We start from the raw sequence: 18,011 nt of genomic DNA, 5'->3' as shown, positions 1-18,011 counted from the left end.
GACAGGGATGTAGAATATACGAACAGGTACCTGTATAAATAAAGTATGTGCACAGGAGAACGGAAAGAAGGATAAACATTTTTAGGTACTTAGTTTATTCCATGGACTACTAGGTGTCCCCTAGCCCTGGAGTCAGGAAGACCAGAGTTCAAATCTTGCCTCAGGTTCTAGCTGTGTGTGACCTGGGCAAGCCACTTAACTGTGTTTGCCCCCATTTTTTCATCTATAACATAAGCTAGAGAAGGGAGTGGCAAACCATCCAGTATCTTTGCCAAGAAGACTCCCAGAGGGGTCCTGGAAAGTCAGCCAGGACTGAAAAATAAACCACACACTGCTAAGCAGTAAGGCAGATCTGGGTCCTGGGAGAAATGCAAAGTCAGTGTTTGGGAGATCTTCTGTCAAAAGGCAATTCATGTTCCTAACTGTTAGTGGCCCTGGGGGATTTCACTGACTCTTTTTTAAAGGGTTTCTTTGTTTTGTTAGTTCCTTCATAAAAAAATTATGCAATATTATAATTGCTCTCTGGGAGTGATTTCAGCTGCCCCATAGTTTGTCATCCTTTTGAGGAGATTCTGGGTCCTTGACAGTTAAACTGATAGAGTATAAGTCCTGGAAGAGCCTACCATGTCAGAATATGTCTTTCAATGAACTCTGTGCCTGTTGACCACAGATCAGCCTATATACAGAGAACATTCATTTTCACTAGAAGCATCTGAAAATAAATATTTTGGAAACGTCTGCAACAACCCATATGTACAAAAGAATCCATGTATCCATGTACCCCACCAAAAAACTCATAAAACCACCTACTAAGGAATGGAGGAGCTGTGATGTATGTCCATGAAAGAAATGTCTTATATAACTCATAAGGGTTTTTGGTGAGAAAACCACTCTGCATCATATGGATAAAGCTTACAAAAAAAGGGAAATGTTGGTGGGGCTACATGCACTGCTGACAAAGCTGTGAACTGGTCCAGCCATTCGGGAAAGCAATTTTGAACTGTGCCTAAAAAGTCACTAAACTGCATGTACACTTTGACTTGACACAACTAGACTTACAGTTCAAAGAAATCAAAGCAAGAGGAAAAGGACCCATTCGTTCAAAAATATTTATGATAGTTCTTTTTTGTAGTAGCAAAGAACTGGAAGTTAAGTAGGGGTCCATCAATTCATGAAAATTAAATAAAGTATGGTATGTGGATTGTAATAGAATGCTACTGCACTGTAAGAAATAGCAAAATGGACTAGTTTAGAGAAAAATGGTAAGATCAATAGAAGCACTCTGTAAACTATGAAATGTTATTAAAAAGTTAGCTATGATTACCTTAGAGCTTCAAGGAGTACAGGCATGATCTGACCTGTTTTCTTATCCAATATCTAGACTAAGCATGGTGAGCCTTATTATCCCCAAAGTGTTAGCCTTACAAAATTAACTAACAAAATTATTCTAGCCACAGCAACTAATAAAGGTGATCCAATAAAGTAGGAGTTCTTATCCTGGGGACTATGAACTTTAAAAAAAATTTTTAATAACTCCACTTAAATATAATTGGTTTCCACTATAACCCTCTCTGTTTTATTTTTTTCATTATTAAAATATAAGTCTGAGGTGGGGGGGGGGGGGAGGCGGAGTCTTTAGGCTTCACCAGATACTACCAAAGGATCCAGGACACATAAAAATGATTAAGAAACTCTATCCTATTAACAGAAGCACTCATGATAAAAACACAAAATATTTTAAAAGGCACTGGACTCTGCAGTAAAAAGAATAAATAAATTAGCATTTCTGCCTCAAGAAGCTTCCAGTGTCTATCTGCTCCAGGGCTTAGCACAGTACCTTGCATAGACATTTCAAAGAACCCACAATTTCATTCATGTTGATATTCCCTCCCCTGGTACATCCACACCTCATCCAGTTCAATTCATGGTCATATTCTCCAACAGACCCAAGGGTCTACCCAATGTGTAGGTTGGTCTGTTTATATTCTGTGGGTCCCAGTGCAGCACACAGGGTGTCCATCTTTCCAATCCTCCTACATAATTGGCCCTCTTCTTTTTCCTGTCCTGATAAACTCATATCTCTTTCTGTACACATGTAAGTCATCATTAGAAACATACAGCAGTCTATTTTTACTCAACACTTAATTCTCAATGTGTACTGAATAATTGGAGATATCACCCTTGGGACTCTGGATCTTATAGTTCTTAGGAAACCCTTGGGTTCACATAAACCAGGTTTGACTTTTGGGACTCAATGAAAAGGGGTCACTTTTCCCCAGCCTGTGGTATGGTGAGTGTAATTTGGCAGGATCCCCAGCTTTCACACAAATACTCAATGTACAACATTGGTTTAAGGTATGAGATAGCTTGTATTTTGCTTGCCCCAGAAAGAACCCAAGATACAAAGGACTCAGGTGTTTATGAGCGTACATAGGAAACATGAAATGCTCAAATAGCCCATCACACCTATTAGATTCCCCAGGAAGGTAAAGGTCCTTGATAAAACTACTGAAGAAACATATCCTGTTCATTTTTTTTTTAAACCCTTACCTTCCGTCTTGGAGTCAATACTGTGTATTGGCTCCAAGGCAGAAGAGTGGTAAGGGCTAGGCAATGGGGGTCAAGTGACTTGTCCAGGGTCACACAGCTGAGAAATGTCTGAGGCCAGATTTGAACCTAAGACCTCCCGTCTCTAGGCCTGGCTCTCAACAGCTGCCCTTTTTTGGATTCCACACTGTATAACAGCAATATCTGAGAGAGCTAGCTAGCAAAGTATTGATCTCTTGTCCTGTCATGATATAACTTTAGGACAGCTTCAGGACAGTCTTCTTCCTTCTCCAAATTGCATGATGTCAAGGAAATTTTTCCTAGTGCTGACTCTAGAACTCAGTTCAACCCACTAGGTAACCTTCACAGCTAGATATGTATTTATTTTCAGGATAACTGGTCTCTAACCTCTACTCAAAAAAGGAAACTGAAAGAAAGAAGGCAGCCAGACACTTGAGGTCTTAGAGCTGCCCTTTAAGACATATCTGGGCACACATCAGTCAATTGTCAGGAACATTTCCTGCACATCATTGTCTTCTGTGTCTACTCGGACCTTCCCCACTTTACCCTCCTTTGCTGCACTCTTGAATGGAAATCTAAGAGAGAAAATCCGTTCCATTAATGGAAAAGAGTTAAAAAGGATGGGCTGTTCCACAGTTCCCTCTTATAGACCAGAGACAGGACAGGTTGTTCAGTCACAATCTAGAGCCTCAATTGCCCTATCATCTTAGAGGTTGAGGTAGACTTGATCATTTGGACACAATTAGATAAATTTCCTCTACTTCTCTCCCTATTCCAGCAAAGGATTAGAATGTTTGTCTACATCCATGAGAAGTAGATTCTTCCAGAAAGGCCTACACTTTCATTAAGACCTATAATTTCATTAATTTGCCTGAGAACAACTCATAGATTTGATCCCTGACTTTCCTAATCAACTCCTATTAAACTGAATTGAACTGATAAAGCAATATGATACCCTGAAAAGATCACTAATCTGGAGTTAGAACATCTTCTTGGCTCTGCTACTTACCACCTCTGTGGCCTTGCGTAATTTGATTTAACTATGCTGAGCCTCAGTTTCCTCAAGTATAAAATCAAAGATCTGATCAAGGTGGTCTTTAAGCTCCTTTCCAGCTCTAATTTCTAGGATCCTATGAACTGAATTGAATATAGATTGCCTCTAGCTGGTAGAGAGCCCAGAATGTCCCCTTTTAAAACATTTAAACTTTATCATGTGAAAGAATGGCTTTTACGAGCATTGCAGACTATAAAGCAGTATGTAAATGTCAGATATTACCATTGTTATTTATCTTTTAGTTTTAGTGGATTTCTCTGGTCCATTGATCCTAGTCCCCAGTTCAGCACACAGTGAAATTAAGAATAGTCTGTCAGACTGGCGCCCACTCAAGGACATGAGAATGTAGGAAAGGGAGGGGCCAGGAAGAAGTTCATTCATCTTTTAGCTAAGAGGTCATTCACCTCCCCTATCAGATGCTGCCATGCCCATAACTCTGTCTGCCTCTATAGATCTCCCTCCCACAAAGAGGGCAGACATCAACAACTCATTTGCCTCTGCATTGAGAGAAGATTCAGATAAAACACTAGAGGCAAAGCTATGGGAACTCAGAAGACTCTGGGAAGACAAGGCAGAAAGGAGCTCTACCAATGCTTGCCCTACAGGCAGGTCAATCTGAAAGAGTAGGTAGAAGAAATGTTTTTTGGGTTTTTTATTTTTTATTTTTATATTTTTATTTAAGATTATCAGGGAAAAACAATAAGGCTGTGGAGCTGTTAGTGGAGGGTGAGAGGGAAAAGATTGAAAAGAATTGGTTTTAAATTGTTCCTGGGCTCCAGACAGCAATAAGTCCAAGAAATAAAAGTCAAGCACATAGTCCAGAAGTCTACTGGAAACTGGCTTTTGCTGAATGCAGAAATATGTATTGGTAAAATAGTTTTACCATGGGTAAAAGGAGAAATTTGCATTGTGACATTCTTTAATCATTTAAAAATATTTAAACCGAGGAGGTGAGACTAAAAATTTTTCTCTCCTTTCCCCAATCTCTGAAGATTTTTCTCCTCTAGATTTTGCTGAAGTCACAAGGCATTTTGTGCCAAGTCAGTCAAACACTACCACCACTTAACTACCACCTCTCCTAAGGCTCCAATAGAGATATTTCAGGATCATGAACACCAAGAGCCTTAGGGGTAAGCAATGCCTCCCCTACCTCCAAGTCACTCATCTTGCTTCCAGCCTGGACCCTACTATAACCAGCATTTACTATAGAAAAGAAGCCCATCTTTCTCACCACCACCAGTACTAACTTCTGAACAACTGCCCCCAATAGCCAGGTAACTCCAGAGCCCCGGGGGTGGCAGTACCTTCCAGATAACTTATCCTGCTTCCAGTCCAACCCCCATAGCCTTTTTCCAGACAAGCAACCCCAATGGTAAATGCTTTCTGTTGTTGCTTCAGTCAAGACTACTAGAGATAGGAAAGAAAATTCTTGCCACCAAAAGCCCTTGGCACTTTCAAATGATTCAACATAAGAAACTGATTCCACCCAACAATACCATTACTGGGTCTGTTTCCCAAGGACATTAGGGGAAAAAGAAATGAACCTATATGTGACAAAGTATTTACAGTAGCTCTCTGTGGTAGCAAAGAACTGGAAATTGAGGGGCTGTCCATCAATTAGGGAATGGCTGAACAAGTTGTGGTCTGACGCACCATAAGAAACAATGAGCAGGTTAATTTTTTAATTTTTTAAAACTTAGCAAGAACTACAAAAGCTAATGAAGAATGAAACAAGTTTCAGATTCAAGAGAACATTATATACAGCTACAGATTTAATATTGGAAAAATAACTTGTAAATGTTTCCCTCCAGAAAATAAAAATGGAAACATGAAAAACATAATATATATGTACATATATATATATATATATACACACACACACACACACACACACACATATCTGTTTGCCAGATGATGCCTTCTGTAGAAAGGGAAGGGAGTTGCTGAGATACCTGGAAATAAATTCTATTAATAATAAACATTTAAAACTATAATTCCATTAGTAGAAATGACATTAAAGATGATACATTGATTATTTGTAACCTTGGAAAGAGTAGTTTCAATTAAGTAGTGGATTCAGAAACTAAATCACAAAGGTTATTTAGTATCAAAATTAATGTCACTTTCTTTAATAAACCTGTTGTTGCAAAAAAATTTTTCTTTTAAAGATGTTACACGATCTGCTTTGTCACTATACCTTAAGGACTATGGGACCTTTCTATCTGACTTGCAACTAAAGCCTTCCATATGTGATTTCTCCCCCATCAGAATGTGAACTCCTTGAGATCAGAGACTATTTTACTCTTCTATTTGTAGCCAGCCCTAGGATTAAGCACAGTACACTTTGCCCGTAGTAAGCACTTACTGGGTTGTTTTTTTTCATTCATTCATTCACTCACCCATTCATTCATTATTTCATGTTGTCCCATTTGCTCCAACTTGAAATCAAACTCTTACCTCTTCTCTAGGACTGGGAACTCCTGAAGGACTGGTTCTCACACATCTCTGTATGTACCTGAGCAGCTGACACTATTTCTTGAATAGAATAATTACAATAGTTTGAGTTCTTCAGCATTCTAAAGTCTCTACTTTCCTTTCAGCAACCCTACAAGGCAGGTAATGCCACTATGATCATCCCCATTTTTATAGATGAGGGAAGTGAAGAGTCTTTTCCTCCCTACCCTCCAAGAGAAGCTGTGAAGAGGTACTTAGAGGACGATTAAATTGAAACTGTAATCCTTATAGGAATTCATTGGGGGAAATATGAGAGTGGACTAGAGTTATCATGGGGAAATTATTAATACTGAAAGATTAGGCTAGATTTAGTAAGCATTTGCTATGTGTGAGGCTGTAGGCTAAGGGTTGGGAATGCAGCTAAATCCATATTGTTGAAAATTATGAACTCCCGGAAGTGGTAGAATGTATTTAAACTAGCACTATCTGGGATTGTTAATTATGTGTGATTAGAGTTGCAATGCCCATTAGTGTGGAGATTGTCTCCTCATTGGGGAAGATCATTGACCTGTGCCTACATGGGGTAGGCAGGGAGCAGGAATTGGTGAGACTGGAAGAGAGGAGACTTCATTCTCTTGAGTGTCTTAGCTGAATAGTCTTTGGGCTCTACATTTGCTTCTGATAATGCTTCTAATTCTAGCTTCAAGAAAGAAAATGGATGTCAACTCTCCTTCAGATTGTGGAAGGGAGAATTAAAATCTGGGAAGAAGCCAGCAGAAGAGGAGCTAGCATCCTCCATCATGTCCTTAGCTCCAGCTTGCTATACTAGACACTTCTGGGAATTTCCCCTGTCAATATGGAATCTAGAAACCCCAAGCTTGTAGCCTAGTAAAATCTGATGTATCCCAAGGTTTAGGACTAGCTTGTAAGTTGGAGACCCCAAAGCTTGTCCATGTTTCCTGTTCCCCTGAGAATCCACCCTGAAGGGAATCTTAGGCTAGCAGTTTCAGACTAAATAATGGACCCTAAGGTAAAAACAATCCTAGTTAGGCAAGGCTAAGCAAAAAGTTGAGTGCCTTCTTAATGCAGTAGACAGTGTGTCAGTCTCATAAAGTGAAGGTCCTGAGTTTAATCCTCCAAACAGGGATGTGATAAAATGGGAGAAGCGTGAGATCCGGAACTTTCTAGGTTGAGCTGACTAATCTTTCCCTAATGGGAGAGCTCTTTCATTTTGTAAAATCTGATATATATTCTCCTATGTATACATTCTCTAATTTCTATTTTGCCATCAGCTTGGATAAATGGGTTTGTTTGTTGCTTAACTATTCGTGTTCATTGTGAAACTAGTAGGAAGAGAGTCAAGATTCAGATATAAAGCTTGGGTCTTCCTTTCTCCAATAATAAATAGCAATCAGGAGTTTATGTTGAACTGGAAAACTTCATTTCCTAGCTAATAATATTTAAGGAAATAAATAGATATAATTCTAGCCCAGTACCCCTCTCTATATGGAAGGCAAAGTGGCCAAATTTCCCCTTCTGGCAGGAAATGGTCTCCCGTAGAGAAGACAATGGGGAAAGAAGAGGCTTGTTGCTTACAATTATGTCCAATTCTTCATGACCCCACTTGGGGTTTTCTTGGCAAAAATACTAGGGTATTTTACAATTTCCTTCTCCAGCTCATTTTGCAGATGAGGAAACTGAAGTAAATAGAGTTAAGTGACTTGCCCAGGGTCACACAGCTATAAATGACTGAGGCTAGATTGGAACTAAAGAAGATGAATCTTTTTGACTCCAAGCCCAGCACTCTAGCCATTGTACCACTTAGTTGCCCATAAGAAGAGACCAGAGATTTATTATTTCTTCCCTTTTAGCCATACAATCACAACTTCATTCTTGAGTCAAGAGATTCCAGAGACCGAAGAGACTAAAGAAACTGAGCTCTCCTCTCTTCCACTCTTACCAACTACTCCTCTCTGCCCACTCTACATAGGCACAGGACAATTATCTCCACCAATGAGGAGACACTCCCCATACTAATGGGCTTTGAGTCTTCAATTACTCTCAATTACAACTCCAAATAGTACCAATTTGAATTGATTCTACATGTTGGGGACAAACTTGTCACATATTTAAAATATAATCATTAGTTCTAGCCCGGTGGAAAAATGCAATGCAAATTTGAATAGCTTCATCATTTCTGAGGGATTCATAATTCTCCTTATTTGGAATCTAGCTGTAAAAATACAAAGGAAAAGGAAGACAGTCATTGCTCTTAAGGAGCTTACAATCTAATGGGAGGAGTCCCGAAAACCTCTATATCATAAGGTGAACTTAAAAGCAGAGAGGAGAGTGAAAGTACCAGCTCAAGGTAGAAAAGTAATCAGGAATTTAGGTTGGAAATGCCAAATGGTATGATAGAGCAGAATTTGGATTTGGAGGCCTTGGAGTTGAATACCTTTGTGCCCATGACAAGTTACACTGAGCCTCAGTCTTCTCATCTGTAAATGATGTGACTGGACTACATTACCATTAAGGTCTGTATGAGCTTCTAAGTCTCTGATCCTTTTACCTTGAACAGGTAACCTCTGCTCTCTGGGCCTCAGATTCCTCATCTTCAAACTGGGGATATTATGGTAGAATATGGGAAAACATCTTATATAGCAGCATAGTCATGGCAGTAGTTGCCCATCACTATAACTTGATTTAATAATGAGGGAGCATTCATTGGTACTTGTTAAGTTCATTGTGTGTTCATACTACAAAATTTGAAAAGAAATTGCAAATTTGAGGTTAGGGTCTTTCTCCCCAGGGATTCCTTCTTCGGCCATCACCTGTACATACTGGTTCCCTCCCCAGAGCAGTTGCTTGGTTTTCAAAATCCTTGCTTACACCAACTCTTGCATGTATCTCAAGCACTAGAGCTGGGGTCAAGGCCAAGTACCTTGGCATAAGGACAGTGAGCAGGATTTTTCTGGCTCAGTGGCCACTCTGTCATACTGACATATCATGGAAATGTAGGATTTAAAATTAATATCCAATAACTCCGATTTTTAGATTTTATAAGATTTATTAATAATCCCTTGAAGTAAAGGAATAAAAAGGTAATTGTCTAACAAAATAAAGCCACATGCCCAAACTTTCTCTACCTGCTCAAAAACCCTGCATCCACAGCTCCCACCACAGGAAGAGAAGAGAGCCAGAGATGAAACTATACAGATTTTATATCCTGCCTACATCAGCACATAAAGACAGGAGGAGAGTGGGGTGCTGGGAATCATAGTTCAAGGGTACAGAATTCTAATTACATGCCACTTTAATTCTTTGAAACTTGGCTTCCAGAAACCATTCCCCCCACCACTGCCATGGTCATGTTCTTTGTAGCCAGGGAGTTCCACCTTCCGTAGAAAGGAGTTTGGAAAATGCAAGAAGAAGATACAAGGCTAAACATTCCATTTGGAACACCAAGGACCTGGGAATGGACAGGAAGAGAGAATAACTGAAAAAAGCAGCTATACATTTGGTACTGGACTCCTTGGGAAACAGAAGTTGGGTCCTGCTTTCTACTTTCAAGATGCTTAGAGGGTAGCTGTATTTGGTATTCCTTGGATGGACTAAGGAAAAACCTTTCAGTTCCCTCTGTGGCTGTCTTGAGGTACCTACCTGCTTCCTGCTGATCACACTACAAAGAGAACCTGGATTTCTTCTGGAGGTGTTGACATCTTTCTCTGGATCAAAGGAGGGCTCTTGTGAGAATCCCTTAGGGCTCTGGATTGACTTTCCCTTACCAAATTCCTCTCCATTTTAACTATCCCTTTTAGTAGTCAGATTAAGTTAGATTAGAAATCTCGGTAAATTAATATCTAGGTGGGTAATAGTAAATTGATCCCTCATTCCTTGTCATTCCCATGCCCTTTGTTAATAAAACTATTTTATATAATTGTGTGATCGCTTCCTTAAAACCTTCCCTTCCCCCAAATCCCCTTATTTCACTTCCCACAATCTCAATCCTGCTGCCTTCTACTTTTGTACCTTTTCCGGTGTTGTCTTAGTACAATTAGAATGGAGGTTAACAGTTGGGTAACCATCAATCAGTCAATAAACATTTTTTTTCAAGTGCCTACTATGTCTTACGACACTATGTTCAACATTGGCTTTCACTTGTATCTGTTTTAGGGGTCTCAGAATGATGGCGGTGTTTGGATTAGTCCTGGTGTAAGATAGCATAATAGTAGCAATGGTTGGAGTACTAACACCATGATTTCCTCCAGGCAAGACCTCTGAGACATAAGGAGAAAGCTATGGTAGAATACGTTAAGAGACTTACTGGCATCCTGAACTCATAGCTCAATGGAGAGAAAACTTTTAAAGCAATTAACACATAAATAATATCAGCCTTAATGTATACTTTTAGAATTATGAAATGAACCATAACATAACAGATTTGGAAATTATCCTAACAAAAACCCAATTGAATTAATGAAACCGAGGCCCATGCTCTAAAATAGTTTTAGAAAGATTATATTCTCCCTAGATGGAAGAATATTGATGGACTTTTTCAGAGCCTATAATCCACAAGTCAGCACCCTATAGAAACACTTTTGGAATAAGTAAAGATTATTTAACCTAGTATTATAAGGTATGATAACAGTTATATGCTATTGGATTTGTCAAATATAACAAGGAGCATGTATTACTGGATGGATCCCATGAAAGGAGGAAAGGAACAAGTATTTATTAAGTATCTTCTATGTTCCTAGCACTGTGCCAAGTGCTTTACAAATTTTTTCTCTGTTCCTCACAACAGCCCTGGGATTCAGGAGCTATTATTTTCATCCCCATTTTACAGTTGAGGAAATTGAGGAAGACAAAGGTTAAGTCTTGCCCAGCTAGTAAGTGGATGAGGCTGTATTTGAACTCAAGTTTTCCTAACACCAGACCAAGCACTCTTGACACAGCACCACTTAGCTACCTCAGCAGAGATATCCAAATAATATCCAAGATCAGAATAAAAAAATTGACAGCAGTAAGAAAGGTAATTGCTATGGATGCACCCCTGCTGGCTTCAAGAAATCATCAAGCAAATTGCTATGAGAAACTGGAGGAGAGAAAGAGCTTTCATTGTGGGAAAGGGAAAAGGGAAGAATTCCAGAAAATCTTCCTGAAGGCACTTCCTAACTATGTGACCCTGGGCAAATCATTTAACCCCAATTGGCTAGTCTTTATCATTATTATGCCTTGTTAGTATTGATTCTACAACAGAAGGTAAAGATTTAAAAAAAAACTTCATGAAGAATATAACACTTGGGTTGAATCATGAAAGAAGGAGAGCATATCAACAAAAGAAGATGAGAGTAGGAGTGGGTAATCCATTGGGCAAAGAGAATGATAAGGGAATGGAGAGTTTGGCATATTGGCCTTAAATACAACTGACAAAGTAAGATAACAACAAACTGAAGACCTTGGCTTCTAAGATAGGAATTTATACTTTATTCAGTAGGCAATAGGGAGCAACTGAAGGTTTTTGAGTGGTGGAGTGACATAACTATTACTTGCATTATAGAGATTATTTAGGTAAGTGAAAAAAGGATTAACCATAAATTTCTAAACCAGGTCATTCTCCTTCATATTCCCTATGTTATCCAGGTACCAAGGTGGCCTAGGAAATAGCGTGCTGTATTTGGAGTCAGGAAGACTTATCCTGAGTTCAAATTTGGCCTCTGACATTAGTCTCTATGACCCTGGGCAAGTCACTTACCTTGTTTCCCTCAGTGGAATGAGAGAGAAGGAAATGACAAACCACTCCAGCATCTTTGCCAAGAAAACTCCAAAATGAGGTCATGATGAGTTGAACATGACTGAAATAGCTGGACAACAACAAAATGCTCCTTCCTCTGCTTCTCAGTCCTCATCTAAATCCTACCTGATCTTCATGACTCAGCTCAAGTCACATTCCCTAATCCTCTTGTTATTTTATTAGCGATTGCCTAGCACTCATCTCGGAAGTCAACCATCTAGTTCTTAATTATGTGGTATCTTTATTGTTCTCTAATTGCTTTAGATGACTGACATCACCTCTTGGTTGCCCAAGAACAAAGTTGCCACAAAAAGTCCAAATACTCTCTGATATTTGGCAGGTGGATTATAATAGGTCATTCAAGTAAGGGAGTTTGAGATCAGCTCCAAGTGACCTCAATGCTTGTGACTGTTGACTATCTATTCCTGTTTTGGCTAAATAAAAATCTCTTTTGTTAATTTTGAATTCTCTATAAGGGCTTCATTTGGGTCCAATATCAAACAAGGTACCAGGGCACTGTCTTGATTTAGGGAGAATCCAGTAAAAAGGCACTTAGTAAATGCTTATCAATTCTGCTATTATTCATTTATACTCAGTGTTTTATGGATTGTTGAGTATAAGGATAAAATAGCTATATTTTTGTTAAATAAAAATATTAGAATATGTGCTCATCCTCTGTGACCTCACCGTTAGCATCCTTGATACAAGTCCCACATGATTTTGATGACCTCAGGCAAGTCTCTACATTTCATGGTTTTTAATTTCAGGTAGCTTAGTTATTATGATTATCTTGCCTACCCCCCACAGCTATAATTTTTTAATGTTTTTATTTTTTCAGTTACATGTAGAAACATTTTTCATAACTTTTTGGCATTTTAAAATTCAGATTTTCTCCCTCCCTATCCACCTCACTGAGGTGGTGAATAATATGATATAGGTTGTACCTGTACTTTCATGTAATATATATTTCCATATTAATCATGTCATGATAGAAGACACATGTCATACATACAATAGAAATCTCATGAAGGATATATAATGGAAGATGTCATATTTGGATCTGCACTCAGATTCAAATAATTCTTTTTGGCAATGGATAGTTTTTTCTTGCTTTGTTGCGAAAGGTTTAGTCCTTCACAGTTGATCATTGTATAATTTTTCTGTTACTGTATATATTATTCGCCTGGTTCTACTCACTTCACTTTGCATCAGTTCATATAAGTCTTTCCAGGTATTTCTGAACTCATCCTGTTCATTGTTCCTTATGGCACATGTGACAAGGAAATCACTTTAAAAGACTGATATATATTAATTTTAAGGTCGCCAAGGAATTCAGCTATGTAATCCCTAAATGAAAACTCAAGTCAGCAGTCAACCTTTTATGGAGTTTTTAATTACAAACAGGAGGAAGAAATTAGAGAGAGAGAGAGAGAGAGAGAGAGAGAGAGAGAGAGAGAGAGAGAGAGAGAGGAGAGAGAGAGAGAGAGAGAGAGAGAGAGAGAGAGAGAGAGAGAGAGAGAGAGAGAGGGAGAGAGAGAGAGAGAGAGAGAGAGAGAGAGGGGGGGGGGGGAGAGAGAGAGAGAGAGAGAGAGGAGAGAGAGAGAGAGAGAGAGAGAGAGAGAGAGAGAGAGAGAGAGAGAGAGAGAGAGAGAGAGAGAAGGGAATAGGGCTTAAATACCCCCTCTGTTTAGGCTGGGCCAAAAGGCCCAAGCCCTTAGATAGCTGAGGCAAAGAAAAGAGATCAGTCCCTATCACTCACGTGACCAAAATGGAGAAACAGTCTCAGGGGCCTCCACCTCCAGCCTCCTTCAGAGCAAGCTTCTCAGAGCATCACCTCCCAGAGCAAAACCTCTCCAACCTCCCTAGTCCTCAGACTCCGCTATCTTTAAGGAAACCATCTAAGTTCCCTCCCCTCAGTTCTCACATCTACCAATCACTGTCCATGTCTTCCCTGTGCCAATGGTGGCTCTAGCTCAACCCAGGACCTCCCAGAGGTCTGCCCCTTTGCACATGTCTGTTGAAGGTCATATTCTCAAACAATTAAATCCTGATCTATGCTGCAGCCCTTCCTAAATCCTGTTAGACTGAGTAGGGTGGAGATTGTATTTTCCAAGACCTGGTTCTGTCATTCCAAGTATCTCTATTGTATCAATTCTAAAATCAATCATGACTCAAAGAACTTCCTGTTCTATGCTTAAGCATAGGTCAAAGCCCTTTTCATTATTCAGCAAAAGGTTTCTGTCCTAAAGTAATCTTAAGTAGGGAGGAGAAGGACCCTCCCATGCCAAGGGGGTTCACATTCCAATAGACTATCAGTAGGAAATTTTTCAAGTATGAAATTTCCCAATGGTGAAATTTCCAACATTTATAAGTCTAAGAAATTTTAAGGTTTACACACAATAGTATTCCATTACAACCATATACCACAACTTGTTCATCCTATCCCCAATGATGGACAACCCCTTAGTTTCCAATTCTTTGCCAGTATAAAAAGAGCTTCTATTAATACTTTTGTAGAAATTGGTCCTTTTCTCTTATCTCTGATCTCTTTGGGATACAGATGCAGTAGCTCCACAGCTATAATTGGAGGAAGTAAGCATTGTGGAGAAGAGGTCCAATATCCTTGAAATCACCAATACCAATGATCACTTGCAGCTTCGTTGATGTAGCAAAGCTTCCAGAGTGAAGGCAGCAAATGCCAGGCAGATCAGACCATCCAGACCGTGAACTTGAACACAGTCTCAGAAGAGATCATAATGGGTAACTCAAGGCAGGGAGCTTGAAGTCAACTCTAGAGGACCTCAATGCCTGTGATAGTTGACTATCCTGCTCCTGTTTTAAATAAATAAATAATAAATATCTTTTCATCCATCAGTCAGAAAATAATTAAGTGTCTACCATGTTCCAGGCACTATACCAAGTGCTGGAGATACAAAGAATGGTAAAAGACTGTCCTTGCCAGTGAGCAACTTATAGTTTAATAGGGAAGGGAGGTAGAGAACATGCAAACAGTCATGTTCAAATAGTACAGTGCTCAAATGTCCAAAAATCCTAGAAAACTTCAGTGTTACCAAGACCACTGATCCAACTTTTAGCTTGGACCCCACAGCCATCATCCAGTGAAATAATTCCTGTGGAAATGTAACCTTCTAATTGTCTCAGCAGCCTCTTTAGGATCTGAAGACCCAGAAAGTTTTTATCACCAAAGTCCTGAGAGCCAACAGAAGACATGGCAGCAAAAACAGATAAGGTTTTTGCAATGGAAACAAGATTAAAGAAGATGCATTACCATCTACTTCACCACTGTGCACTAATCTGACTGGCCACTGAAACTTGCCCCTAGGTTCCCTTCCACATCTATCTCCCCAGTAGGGTGGGAGTTTCCTGAGAGCATATACACTTAAATGCTGTTTCATTTATTTCATCCATTCATTCCCATTTTTATAGTTTTCAGCCAGTAAGTGTTCTAAAACATACTACTATTATTTCCATATAGTCAGTGTTCCATGGACTATTGTACAGCTGGAAAAAATAGCCAGTTTTTTGTAGTTAAACAAAGGTATTAGGATATGTGCTTAATTTCTAGTCCAGGATTTCTTTACTTTATTTGTGTCATGGATCCTTTTGTCAGTCTGGTGAAGAATGATGGTTCTAAATTCATAAAATAAAATACAAGGGAAAGCATCATATTAAAATACAGTTTTAAAAATATTTTTTAAAAAAACATATTCAAGTAATGAATTTCAGCTCTAGTAAATAGTTTTCCAGGAAGCATCCTTGGCATAACTTCAGTGGCAGATAGAACAAAAGGTTCTCTCTCTCTCTCTCTCTCTCTCTCTCTCTCTCTCTCTCTCTCTCTCTCTCTCTCTCTCTCTCTCTCTCTGTATATATATATACATATATATATATATACATATTGTTTGTTTTCCCACTTGATTTTGATATCTAGGACATTATGCTCTGAAAATTTTTTGTTTTACATATCTTATAAATTGTGATTATTTGGGATGGGAACAGCTAATAAAAATATCCGTCTTTCATTTTCCTGCATCAAGATTAGGTCTAGGCTGTTGTGAAGGACAGTTGAGTTTGTGGTAATGGTCCAGTTCTAATATGATATGTTGATTGAATTTTCGGAGATATTTTGAGGTCTCTATTTGTAGTGTAAGGATTTGTCATTTGTCAATTCATGAAAGATAGCAAGCTTCTGATGTATAATGTTAGTAGCCACCAAGTCATGTCTTAATCGGTATTCGGCAGGTGCTAAATTTTTATAGCCTGCAGTGATAATGATGGTGATGATGGTTTTAAAAGCCCTTCTCAGCTCTGATATTCTGCGGGGCTCCAAGTTTCAACTAAGAGCTAAAATCTGTTAATGGAATGCTGGTCCGGTGCAAACTATCCTACGCAGGATATCACTCTTCAAGGAACTGTGTGGGTGGGAGGAGACAGTTTTCACCACCCTGAAATGTCTGCCACCGGAGGTTATATGAAACCACTCCCCTCCCCTCCAAACACCCCCTATCTCCGGGGTTAAGATACAGGATTTGATTTGTCTTTTAGATTCCAAACTGCTCTGGGGAGAGAGATTGGCTTCAGCAGATCTGTTTATGAATTTGTTGCTGACTCCAGACATCCAGGATCCGGGTACGTGGATAATACACAAATTATCATGGTGAACCCCTTAAGCATAAGGAGTCCTCTGAAGGTGTTTTTTCTGTTTCTTTCTCTCTTTTCAAAGAAATCTCCGGAATCGATTTCCACACTCGTCTTTTACAAGTACAGTGACACCACCAACACTCTGCCCTCTTATTGGTGTTTCTATCGGTGCTTCGTGCTTTCATGGCACTTTCTAAGGAGTCGATTTGGAGACACCACTCAGTAGAGGGATGCTCTCTCTCTTACCCACTCCCACCCGCCTAAAAATCATCAGCAGAATCAAAGCGCTTGACTTGAGTATAAATTTCGATCGTACAGAAGTCAGAGATAATTTGGGGATATTATTATATGTTTTCTCTGTTTCACAAAGGTGAGTTTTAGCTTCCCATCCAGACTGTAATCTCCTTGAGGGCAGGTACTGCATCACATTTATATTTGTGTGCCTCCTAGTGTCAAGCACAGTGTATTACACCTAGTAAACATTTCAGAAATGCTGAATGAATGATTCATCTTGATCTATGCCTTTATCGGGTGTCAGTGTGACCCCTACCCTTCTCCTCTCCCTGGCTCCAGTCTCTGATCCCTTGAACCAAGTGGAGATGCCTCTTCCAGTCAGCAGGGGGATTCTACCTGTGTCATATCCATTTAATCTAGCAAGAGCTAAGTCTGAGCAAAAGAAACTAGAAAGTTCGTAGATATCAAAATTTTGACCCAAGCTTGCTTTCCACATTTAGAATTCAAACCCATATTTCGACCAGGATTAGTTCAGGGATTTCCGATACTAGATCCCAACCTGGTGCTGTGGTTGCTCCTGTTCTAACCCCTTGATTTTTCCAGAAAGGGATTGTATAAAACAGGGATTCTTTAACCATTTTATCATGGACCTTTCTGGTATTCTGGTGAAGTTTATGGCCCTCTTCCCAGAATTAAGTTTTATAAAACAAAATACATGAAATAAAGACAATTAAGCTAAAATATAGTTATCTAATTAAAAAAATAAATCACACTGGAACAACCTCCAGGAAGTGATGCAGAGTGAGAGGAGCAGAACCAGGAGAACATTGTACACAGAGACTAATACACTGTGGTATAATCGAACGTAATGGACTTCTCCATTAGTGGCGGTGTAATGTCCCTGAACAACTTGCAGGGATCCAGGAGAAAAAAACACCATTCATAAGCAAAGGATAAACTATGGGAGTGGAAACACCGAGGAAAAGCAACTGCCTGAATACAGAGGTTGAGGGGACATGACAGAGGATAGACTCTAAATGAACACTCTAATGCAAATACTATCAACAAAGCAATGGGTTCAAATCAAGAAAACATCTAATGCCCAGTCGGCTATGGGGGGTGGGGGTGGGGGGAAGAAAATGATCTTTAACGAATAATGCTTGGAAATGATCAAATAAAATATATTTTAAAAAATAAATAAATAAATAAATCACAGAACCCAGGTTAAGAACCCCTAGAGGTATGGCA

This window comes from Monodelphis domestica, chromosome 6 (assembly GCF_027887165.1).
Source record: "Monodelphis domestica isolate mMonDom1 chromosome 6, mMonDom1.pri, whole genome shotgun sequence".
NCBI lineage: Eukaryota > Metazoa > Chordata > Mammalia > Didelphimorphia > Didelphidae > Monodelphis > Monodelphis domestica.
The sequence above is the reverse complement of the archived record's forward strand: the minus strand, read 5'-3'. Positions refer to the sequence as shown.